The sequence below is a fragment of the Dipteris shenzhenensis genome, chromosome 24 (assembly GCF_047967505.1).
Source record: "Dipteris shenzhenensis isolate YYH24624 ecotype China chromosome 24, Dip_SZ_1.0, whole genome shotgun sequence".
Lineage (NCBI taxonomy): Eukaryota > Viridiplantae > Streptophyta > Polypodiopsida > Gleicheniales > Dipteridaceae > Dipteris > Dipteris shenzhenensis.
In genome coordinates, this window is record NC_141619.1 from 34,336,242 (window position 1) to 34,348,023 (window position 11,782).

Genomic DNA, 11,782 nt, shown 5'->3' on the forward strand with positions numbered 1-11,782 from the left:
CGCATGAGCATAAGCATGAGCTTATGCTTATGCTTATGCTTATGCTTATGCATAAGCATATGCTTATGCTCATGCTTATGCTCATGCGGAAATAGAGAAGGAGCTTATGCGGAATGAGAGAAGGAGCTTGTCATGAGCTTATGCGCAAGTTTCCGCAAGAGCTTATGCGCAAGTTTCCGCAAGTGCTCCTTCTCTTTTTTCGCATAAGCTCCTTCTCTTTTTGCGCATAAGCTCCTTCTCTCATTCCGCATAAGCTCCTTTGCAAGTTTCCGCATGAGCATAAGCATGAGCTTATGCATGAGCTTATGCTTATGCTTATGCATAAGCATAAGCATAAGCTCATGCTTATGCTCATTCATGCTTATCCGCAAGTTTCCGCAAGTGCTCCTTCTCTTTTTCCGCATAAGCTCCCTCTCTTTTTCCGCATGAGCATAAGCATAAGCTCATGCTTATGCTCATTCTTCCGCATGAGCTTATGCGTAAGTTTCCGCAAGAGCTTATGCGGAAATAGAGAATGAGAGAAGCATATGCTTCTCTCATTCTCTTTTTCCGCATAAGCTCCTTCTCTCATTCCGCATAAGCTCCTTCGCAAGTTTCCGCATGAGCATAAGCATGAGCTTATGCATGAGCTTATGCTTATGCTTATGCATAAGCATAAGCATAAGCTCATGCTTATGCTCATTCATGCTTATCCGCAAGTTTCCGCAAGTGCTCCTTCTCTTTTTCCGCATAAGCTCCCTCTCTTTTTCCGCATGAGCATAAGCATGAGCTTATGCTTATGCTTATGCATAAGCATAAGCATAAGCTCATGCTTATGCTCATTCTTCCGCATGAGCTTATGCGTAAGTTTCCGCAAGAGCTTATGCGGAAATAGAGAATGAGAGAAGCATATGCTTCTCTCATTCTCTTATTCCGCATAAGCTCCTTCTCTCATTCCGCATAAGCTCCTTCTCTATTTCCGCATGAGCATAAGCATGAGCTTATGCTTATGCTTATGCTTATGCTTCTCTATTTTCCCTCATCTCTTTCCCTTTCTCTCATTCTCTATTTCCTCGTTCTCATTCTTTTCTTTCCTTTACATCTTCTTTCCCTCTTATCTTTCCCTCTTCTTTCCCTCTTTCCTTTCCCTCTTCTTTCCTTTCCCTCTTCTTTCTTCTTGCCTATGCCTATGCCTATGAGAATGCTCATGTTTGTTTATTTGTTTTCTGTTTTCGTGTTTGTGTCTATGTTAGACATGGGATCACGTCGCTCATCCGACGAGTACGGACAGCCTCGCAGGAGGAGAGCTCACGATCTATATGCTCCAGAGGACTTTGATTCCTCTCAGGCGACTACCCCGAGGACTACCCCTGGTCCGACTCCTCTCGGTCCTAGCACTGTGACTACCCCTGGTCCGACCCCTCTTCCACGTAGCACTGCGACTACCCCTCAGGGGACTCCTTTGCTAGCCGCGCATGGCTTTGTTGGGACTCCCGACGAGTTTGTAGCGCAGATGAGCGATGAGGAGGCAGCGAGATTCTTCTCTCTGCTCTCTCAGAGGACCTTCGCAATTCCTTCCCCTACACTGACGGGTGGACGTACAGCCCAGCCATCCCCTCGCGCCCCTTCGACCGCGGGATCATCACCTGCGCATGCCTCCCGCAAGGGAAGGAAGAGTAGGATGGGCGGCTCATGTTGTGCTGACTCAGGAGATGTAGACGAGTCAGCACACTCACGCTCCTTTAGGTCTCCACTTGGTCCGGAGACACAGTATCAGTCAGGTCCCTTTCCCTCTCCTACTCCCACAGCTACTCCTCGATCCGGAAGCGGTCGCGCAGCTTCCACTCCTTCAGACTCTGCTACCGTCAGTCCCCCTTACTCATCAGGGGATCTCTCCTATCAAATCACATCTGCCGGAGAGATAATAGAAGACAAAAAGGGCAAAGCAGTGATGGCCGCCATGAGGCGGTTGATGAGTCATCACTTCAAGAGCGGCATAAATATCGATTGGCAGTATCAAGATGGCCAAAAGAAGCAGGCGGTGATCGATGAGTTAAAACTCAGATTTCCTAATCCGCCAAATGTGGAGTTTAATAACAGTTATATGCTCGAGCGCATGGGTTTGGTCCTAAAGCATCGCAGATCAACCATGCGTACTTCCATTACAAAGGGGTTGTCTAAACCCAGCTGGGCAGACAAAGCTGATTGGAAGTTCTTGAAGAAGCAGAATAGGGACCATCCTGAAATGTTCGAGGGTCAGAGGAGGGCTGCGAAGAGACGGCTGGATGTCGTAGGTACTTCGCACTTTGGTGCAGGTGGACGGTATGCGTTCGAGGCAACCGTGGTAAGTTTACTTCTTTCCATTTAATGTATTGTTCTATTTGTTTTACTTACATATTACATGCACTTTAGCTAACTCTAACTCTCGTAAATTGGATCCACAGCAAGCTGCGATGGGTCGTCTTCCTACGGATGCAGAGACGCAGCGCGCATTTCGGATAGGAACCAAGCCGTGGTTCATTGAGCAAGAGGCAATGGGAGCGACAGTCGATTGGGCTGAGGTGGCTGCTCGCACGGTATAAGTTTACTCCTGCTTGTAATCTCACTTTTTAATTTAAGTTCCAATCTAATTTTCGATTTATATGGTTCACTCTCAGGGTCAAAGCTCAAGCGTCCCATCATCAGAGACGAGCGATCAACAGGGGCAAGGATCGGACGCAAGTGCCGATGACGAAGGAGAAGACGCAGGTGTCGGGGACGAGGGAGAAGATGCAGGTGCCGAGGACCAGGGAACAGCCCAACAAGACGATTCGGATTCGGATTCGGATTAGTAGTGGTAGTAGCATTTTTCATATCCGCTCGTTAGAGCCATTTTGTATCGCCCTTTCACAGGGTAATTTTGTTTCAAACAGTTGTATATGTATATGCATTTCTTCCTCATCGTTCACAAGAACAATTTTGTATCACCCTGCAAGCAAGGGAAATTTTGTTATAAAAAACTTTCTTTTGTAATTACAAAAAAAAAAAAATGGTTAGTGGGGCTAAACAGGGCTTCCTTTTGGCCCTGTTTAGCCCCACTAACCATTTTTTTTACCTTCTGTTAATCGTCGCTATATAGCGACGTTTACCAGTGTCGCTATATAGCGACGATTAACAGAGTCGCTATATAGCGACGCTGTTAATCGTCGCTATATAGCGACGTTTATATCGTCGCTATATAGCGACGATTAACAGCGTCGCTATATAGCGACGGTTTATAGCGACGCTCCTTTTCCGACGATTTTAACGACTTTTATAGCGACCTTTGCGCCCGTGAAAAAAAAAAATTTTAATGTAAAAAGCGTCGGTATTTCCGTCGGAAAATGGCCTATGCCTTGTAGTGCATGTAGCATAGGCTCATGTGGGGGGGTATAGATAGTCCAAGGATGTAAGTTAAATAATGGGGAAAGTAGGATGAGGTGGCAAGATTCCTTGTGCCAACCCTCCACTTGTCCTCCTAGATGTTTGAACGTATTATAAAATTGGGAAGAGACCAAGGGAGTATCATAGACTTGGGATATGGGAGTTGATATATGTGGAAAAATGTGGCCAAGCATTATTGCACACAATTGAGAGTGCGTAACCACCTAGCCCACATGGGAGACTCTTTCACACACACCATGCATGTGGGAGGATGCATTTATTGGGAGGGACCCCCTCTCTTGGCTATAAAAGGAGGGGGCTATTCCTTGATGGAACATGCTCATTCTTGTAAAGCCACCTAGCTAGTACTTTGATTTCCCCCTTCCCTTCCTTTCAAATAAAGCATGGCCCTCTTCCCTTGATGTCTCCATCTTTACATTCCTCCTCCCATCATGTATATGCTTCTCTTTCCCCTCGCCCTTTCCCCTTGTGCCATAGTCTCCTTCTTCATTCCCTCCCCTTCTTATCCCTTTTCCCCACCCATGATGACATTTCGCCCTCACGTTCTCCTTTCCTCTATGGCCCTTGAGCGTCGCCATGCCTAGTGTCTAGCCTCTTGTCCTGATTTCTTTTCTAGGTAATTGTGTGTGTGTGTGCGCATGCGCATGTGCATGTGTTTCTGCATGTGCATCTCTCTCTCTCTCTCTCTCTCTCTCTCTCTCTCTCTCTCTCTCTCTCTCTCTCTCTCTCTCTCTTATTATACACAAATGATGTGGGACTCCTATCTTCCTCAGCTGAGGGTCTCCAAAGACACCTAGATGCACTACATTTCTTTTGTGATTCCCATGATTTGAAGGTCGTAAGACCAAAGTCATGATCTTCAACACATCTCGAGCCATTATGCACTAGGAGCAGTTCGCTTTCAATGGGTCACCGGTTGAGATTGTTTCGTCATATACATACCTAGGGGTTCTCTTCTCTAAACCTATCTTTACTATGAGACCAACGATGCATACCTAACTGAGCAGAGCATATGCTTCATGTCTAGACTAGAGAGCTGGTGCTTCTGCTCACATTTTCAAGACTTATGGACCAAGGGCTTGTCTTTTGACTCCTTGGTCTTCCAAGCGGGTATGTATGGAAGCCCTAGTTGGAGGTTAGATCTGTCAAATATAGAGTGGGGTCAAGTGGAGCGCCTACAGGTTCTTATGCTATAATAGATGATTCGTGCAGTAAGCCATCAGTTCCTCACCAAATGATTCAAGATAAGTTTGGGTCATCTCCATTACAGTTGATGTAGCATTTCATGCTTTCACTTACCTATACCAGGTCAGGGGGTATGGAGATTGCACTATTACATGCAGCAGATTATTCTGGTTAGCATTGTCCTCCTCTATTGAACTATCAGTAGCGGGTGATCAGAGATGTTGGTTTGCACACTCATAGAGATGGTTTGAGCGACTGGGACTCCACATGGATAAACCCCCCCTTCCATTATAGTTTTGACCTGCCTTTTTCCCCTCTCTAGTCTCATGAGCTCAACGAGGTCATTCGTGAGGATCTTTTATAGCTACGCACTTGGCACCTGGTTGGGACCGGGTGAGCTTCTAGTGTAGCTCAGCTTCTAAAGGGATCATTGTTTATGTATCACAGTGGAGGGTTTTATTGACCCACCAGGACATACGCAGATCCACCTATCCCACTCACTGAGGATCTCTATTGGGAAGTTTGGGTCTCTTCACATAGACTTCACATAGAAAATGGCAGGGCCGAGGGTTTGCCCAGAGAGAGGTGCATATGCACATTATGTGATATACAGGAGATTGAGTCGGAGGAGCATTTCATTTTTGAATGTCTAGTATAGTTTGAGATTCGAGGACGCTTCTATTGCCTCTTCAGAGACAATTTTGGGATATTGTCCTACTTTCTCTCCTTTCCAAATCAGAGATTCTCAGCCCTTAACAGACATAGAGCTATGGCCAAGAGATGACAAAGGACCACATCCACACAGGCAGCCTTCAGCACTCTATCTCTGACTTTATGCCCTCACTATCTCATCTCGACGCTCTGGTGATGAGGATGTTAGTGTTGTGTAGATGATCATCATTCTCACATGACTATGTAGCACTCAAAAGTTTTCATTTGCATGTTAGTGTTGTGTAGACGATCATCATTCTGACATGACTATGTAGCACCCAACACTTATCATTTGCATTCTGTGTTGGAGTGGATGCTTGTTTAGTAGCTCCACCCACACAACTTGTTTGTATCAGGATTTTTCATAGTCTCATAGAGTCCCCATCAATCTTTCAAAGACTTTAATAATCTCTCTCTCTCTCTCTCTCTCTCTCTCATTTTCTCACTCCCATTGCTCTCTCTCAATCACTCTTTCACAGCCTCACACCCTCTCCCTCTCTCTCTCACTAATACACTTCCATCCTTTAGTGACTACAAATCCCTTCTAGTGACCCATATGGCACATCCTCTCACACTTTCTTTCACTCATCACCCATTTCCATCTACCAACCACATTAGTGACCTCTCTCTCTCTCTCTCTCTCTCTCTCTCTCTCTCTCTCTCTCTCTCTCTCTCAACCATCCTTGCATAGCCTCACACTTGGCAAAGTTGCCACAAACCCTGCTTCTCACCAAGTGTTATCCACAACCGCCAAAAAATAGTATTTGAGGTGTGTTACTCGAATCCGCACATACCGTATGGGCATGATACTTTGCACTCAGGTCAATCCAGCCTATGTTGATGCATGTGCAAGGTATCATGCCTATCGAATATGCTTTGGATGGTCCAACGCACCACAAACCCCATTTTTCACCAAGTATTATGCACAACTGCCAAAAAACACACTCTTAGGTGTGTTACTCAAATATACCCTACTTCTTACCAAGTGTTATGCACAACTGCCAAAAAATAGTATTTGAGGTGTGTTACTCGAATGTGCACATACCCAATGGGTATGATACTTTGCATGTGCATCAATACAACCTATGTTGAGCCATGTTCAAAGTATCCTACCCATCAGATATGCTCTAGATGTTCAAAGTCACCACAAACCTCGCTTTTCACCAATTGTTATGCACAATCACCAAAAAATAGCATCTGAGGTGCTCATTCGAATGCACTCATACCCATGCAAAAAGGTGAAGAATACCTACTCTTGCTTGAGGTTCAACATCTATAACATTGGAATCTATAGATCTGCAATATCTAGCATGTAACTCCTTGTGGATGATCCCCTTCTACAATGAGTCTTTGCTCAAGGCTTGACAAAATAAGTAGGTAGCATCGGAGAAAATTTGAGAATCTTACCTTACATTTTCTTGGATGTCTTGCATTTTCTTATTTAGTTCAAATTTAGGCATTCCTTTTTTTGTCTTTCCTTCTAATACCTGATCAGGGTAAAAAATAAGGAGGGAACAAGATTATGACAGTGTAGGTCAATGGGTGAATATTCCCCCATATAGTCATAAATATTAGCCCTGCTACCACTTTTAGGGAAAATCTATCAAATTTGAGGCTCTAAAAATTAGCCCACCTTTATTTTTGGGCTAATTTATCAAATTTAAAGCTCTAAATATTAGCCCAATCAAATTGGGAAAGCCTCTAAATTAGCCCTTGGGCTAAAAATTTGCCCCTAATTTTTTCCCTGTACGTGATGCTACCATCAGCCTACAAGTTACAACTATTGCAGGCACCATACATGAGTAACTAAGTAGTTCCAGCTATTTATTTAACACTAGCATCAAGATCCTTAGTTTAGATGTGATTTTGCATTCCATGTAGAATGGTTCACATGATAGTAGTGTTAGGCCCTAATGCACATGTTAGTCAATGCTATCAAAGCCCTTGGTTCTTTGCATTGTAAGCTAGAGTAACCTAATAAATGCAATGAAACAATCCTTGGGAGGGTTAAGGGACATTAGCACTTTGGAAGTGAAAAGTCAACGTGGGCACTGCATAATTGCTAGCTACTAGCATCACATAACACAACCTGAATGCTACATTTGAAATGGAGGTCAGAGGGGTTGCCTTGACTTGACCCTATAAGGGTAAGTGACATTAGCAATTTAGAAGTGAAAAGTCAATGTGGGCAATGCATAATTGCTTTATTAACACTATATTACAGAATTTGGGAATTTCCCAAGTCTCACTTTTAAATAGGGTTAAAGATTTGACCATGTGGCTAAAATTTAAACACCTTATTGAAAAGTTGGACTTGTAAGGATTCTTGAATATAGTATTTAGGAAGGATTACACTCTCAAGTAAGGGCTTAAGATTTGACCATGTGGCCAAATCTTCACCTTTTGGGACTTCCCAAATTATTTGGAAATTCCCAAATCCCCTAATATTCCTAAATTACTGCTGGCATCAAGTTGAACCCTACAATTGAAATGGAGGTGAGAGCGGTCATCTTGACTTAAGCCTAGCCAATTCATCTCCTTTAAAGTAGGGCATTACTTATGGAGGGAGGATCACATCATGGAATCAAATAGTAGTTGAAGATCTTGAATTTGGTTAAGAAGGCTGCAGCCCATAACTGAGACCCAAAAAGCCATAAACTTTTTCCACTATTAATAATGAAGCAGTGCATCTACCATTTGGCTTCTCTAACTTCTATTAATGTAGATATGATAAACTTGTAGAGTATGTTTTTCTTGTAGGGTAGCTTGGTGAATGACTTGGAGGACTCATAGAATAGCTAAGTTTTTGGAAAGCAAGATTAGTGGGGTTCCATTGCAATTGACATTGGTTGCATCATTGTTGTTGCAACTCTATTGCATGTGGAATCCAAGCAAGGTGTCATGGTTCATTGTAACTAGCAAGTAATTAGGACTATTTGTGGACATTAAACATGAGCCCATATGGGCTGATTGGGATCTCATGGGAGCTACCAATGACATTCTTAGAGAGTCCAGGGTGGGAATGGTATAATTATTCCCAAGTGATGTAGATAGTAGCAAGTACATGCTTCCATAATAAAGGCAACAAGTGGCCAAGGATCATGCAAACCTTAAATAGTATGAGCTCACTACAAAGGAGACCATTGTGTACCTAGAATTATTATGGAGGATCACACAAAGGCAGTGATTATTTACTAAGGCTTTCATATAATTTAAGGGGTAGATGGAGTAGTTTGTTCCTGATTGAGATAAACTATGGTGATGATCATTATGTTCCTTGTAAAGCTTCTTTGCAAATGCTTGTGTTTCCTTCTAAAAACGTAAGTCATTAATGTTTGCCAGTCCTACCACCTCTTTGATATTTTGTTCCTTTACCAATCTTGATTACAACATCTAGTGCAAGGATTAAACCTACTTTCAAGTAGCTCATGGAAACCATCCAAGACATAGGACAATTATAATTAGCTCATGCAAAACTTTAACTATTTATACACTTTTGGTGTTATCCTTTGCCAAGATTGACCAAATTCAAACTCACCATGACTAAGATGAACACTTAAGATACAATGCAAGGTTAAAATGCCGAGTAGAGGGTCAATAATGGTGACAAAGGATACAATGGGAGGAAGTTAAAAAGTTAGGTCACATGTGGCAAGTATTCAGAGCTTAACTCTCTTAGCTCTATTGTAGAAGGTTTCTTTTTGTGGCTAACAATATGTTCTCACCTAGTGCAAAAATAAAGAAGACTTAGTGGAGTGTACTACCAGAAAAATGTGTATTTAAGGGGTACTATTTAAACTCATACTTACATAGAGGTCTTACATATTGGTCTTGCTTGTACAAATTTAAAATTTATAATTTTATCAAGTTGAAGACTCCTTTTGTATGTATATTTAGTGAATAAATTGGATTAAAAAACCCTTACGTTGAACACATATTGTAAGATTTCACTTAGCTATGCTGAATTTTAAAGAAACACTTTTGTAAAAATTGTGAATTCAATGCAAGATTAAAAAATACCAATACCTTAAAATCCCAAAAACGTGCATCAAGTCTCGAGTAAAGCACTACCTCTAAAAGAGTAGTGGGAAGATCACGCGCTTCCGAAACTAGCACTACTCTCTAAGAAGTTATGGGGAAGATCGCATGAAACAAGACTAAACGATAATGGGGTCAACCACGTTGAGAAAGTAGGAGCACATGTTACGATTTGTTGATTTTGAATGACCTGATTGGCCACCCGCTTTTGAACTTCCTCAATTCTATCATGATAACAACGAAATCTAAGATCGTCCATAGCAATACAAACGAGTGCAAAGACCCTGAGTTTTTCTCCTCATCGGTACGTTGTTCATAATTCAAAAACCGGTAGACTTGGTAGAGGTGGTCATGTTGTGGCAGAATAAGCATATTTTGAATCATCTTGCACCAGTTGCCACATCTCCGGGCGATCTTGGCAATGGCGAAGGTGCGTGTTGATCCATTGCTTGTGATCTTCGCTGAGATAGTAATTTGTCCCGTTTCCATTCAGGCAACGGGGCTTTCTAGGCAAATGCGAGCACGGATCTACTGAATAACCAGCCCTGCAAGTAGCAACCGTTGGGTTATCCAGGTTTGCGAAGTCCAGAATCAAGGGCCGCAGATTGCCCACGCCTGAGCTGCATAACCAAATGTCGACGACGCGCTTGTGGCTAGGTGGTCGGTCGTGCTTAGCAGCCACATCTCTGAAAATGCTAACTGGTATTGACGGAATGTGAAATCCTGTGTCTTCAGCTGAGAGAAGGTGTGCACTCGCACCATTCTGCCGTCTACAGTTCCTAGATTTTGGCCGTACAGTTCCTTCATCTTTCGGTAATATTGCCCCGCCAGGGACGCGATCAGAACCGCCACATCCACCTCTGCAGAGTGCTGGAATGTTTTGCTGTACAGAATAGCCAATTCGGTGGCATTCTTGGTGGAGGGAACCGCCGGAATGAAAGAGTTGTTTACGAGGCATTCCATCATCATCCGATTTGCCTTCTTGTCGAAAGCTGTACGATCCCGACGTCCATGAAGACGAATCTGAATCCCCACTCGGGACTTGGAACATGACAGGTAACTCCGATACTCTTTGAGTACGATTGCCCATGTGTCATTAGCAGGAAGAAGTAGGAATCTACTGATGAGCGCAAAGACCTGTTCTGGATCCAAAAACAGCGACCTCATGCGTCTAAAGAACGACGGCACGAGAAAGAAATTGGGGATGGTGTACAGGTTGCTGACCCAAGTGATGATACGAACGTCCATGAGCGAGCCATAGGTTTCTTCGCAAAACAGCTCGATTTCGTCCGCACTCGGCGTGTCCCAGAGTTCCAACTTTACGATATTGGAATTTGATCCAGAACTGAGAAACTGGAACAGCTTCCAACCGCGTTGTATCTGCCCGTAAGGGAAATCGTCTTGGAGAGCCCAACTCGATCCCACGAAGGGCTCACAAAGCAAATCGCCGAGCTTCCTCCTGTTATCTATCAAGAGGACGCGATCTGTTGCCATAGCGAAGGCCCATGCTGAGGCCAAACTCACAAACCGGTTCCCCAACCCGACGTCGAGGTCGCCATCTAAGAAAATCACGTACCTGCAACTGTCCTCACCTCGGCCTTCCGATAATAACGCGGTCCAATTCTTGCCGGTGGTACACTGCGTGTGCAGCGCTTCGTACCGCTGCCATTCCTGCGCAAGCCGGGCAGGAATGTGCAAAAGACGACCTGGGGGTCTGAGGAGCGATTGTTGGGTTCTACTGAGGCAGGAGGGGTGATCTGGAGGAGCGAGGGAGGTGGGAGAGGAGGATGGACGTGAGGAGCAAAGCAAGTCTGTGCGGCGGATGATGAAGGAAATGGTGATGAGAACTAAACCAAGGAAGGCGATTCTGAAGGTGAAGCGAGGATTGGGAGGGAGGGGATGAGGAATGGGAAGCAGGGAAGGAGGGCAGAGGAAGCGGGATTTGAATGCGAGTGCAGGCTTGGCCATGGCGGCCAACCAAAGGACTTGAAGATCCTTCAAGGTCCAGAGTATATGAAGATGTTGAATATCTCAAAACACAAAGAGACGTCATTAACTCTACACTGCCAGAATAGTGGGCAAAGGAAAAAACACAAGGAGTCCTTTTGAAGTTTGGCATCCAAGGTTTCATCAGTTCACATTTTTCTTGCTAAGCTCCCCACAATTTCTTACAAGAGGTCGCCATCCTCAATTACTCCGTAGTTTCATCATCTTTGTTCTCTCCCTCTACCAAACGAAGATTCCCGCCAACAACACCCGCCCAACGGCTGCTACTCCAATGATGGCCCCAAGTATGAGGTCGGCCCCACTTTCTGAGCGCGTGTGATGTCGCTCCAACAACCCCTGTTCCATCAAAACTTCCTAGCTTCCAAACCTCAAGGCACCGCTCCAAGGGTCCGAAAAATGTTCTAGAATCCAGAGATCGGCTGGGTTATGCAAGGCGATG

The 11,782-nt window shown here is 44.1% G+C and overlaps 1 pseudogene; it reads right to left on the reverse strand.

Annotated features, from left to right (window-relative positions):
• Nucleotides 1–9,685: 9,685 nt before the first annotated feature.
• On the reverse strand, nucleotides 9,686–11,304 carry LOC147886527 (putative fucosyltransferase 7; annotated as a pseudogene).
• Nucleotides 11,305–11,782: the final 478 nt, after the last annotated feature.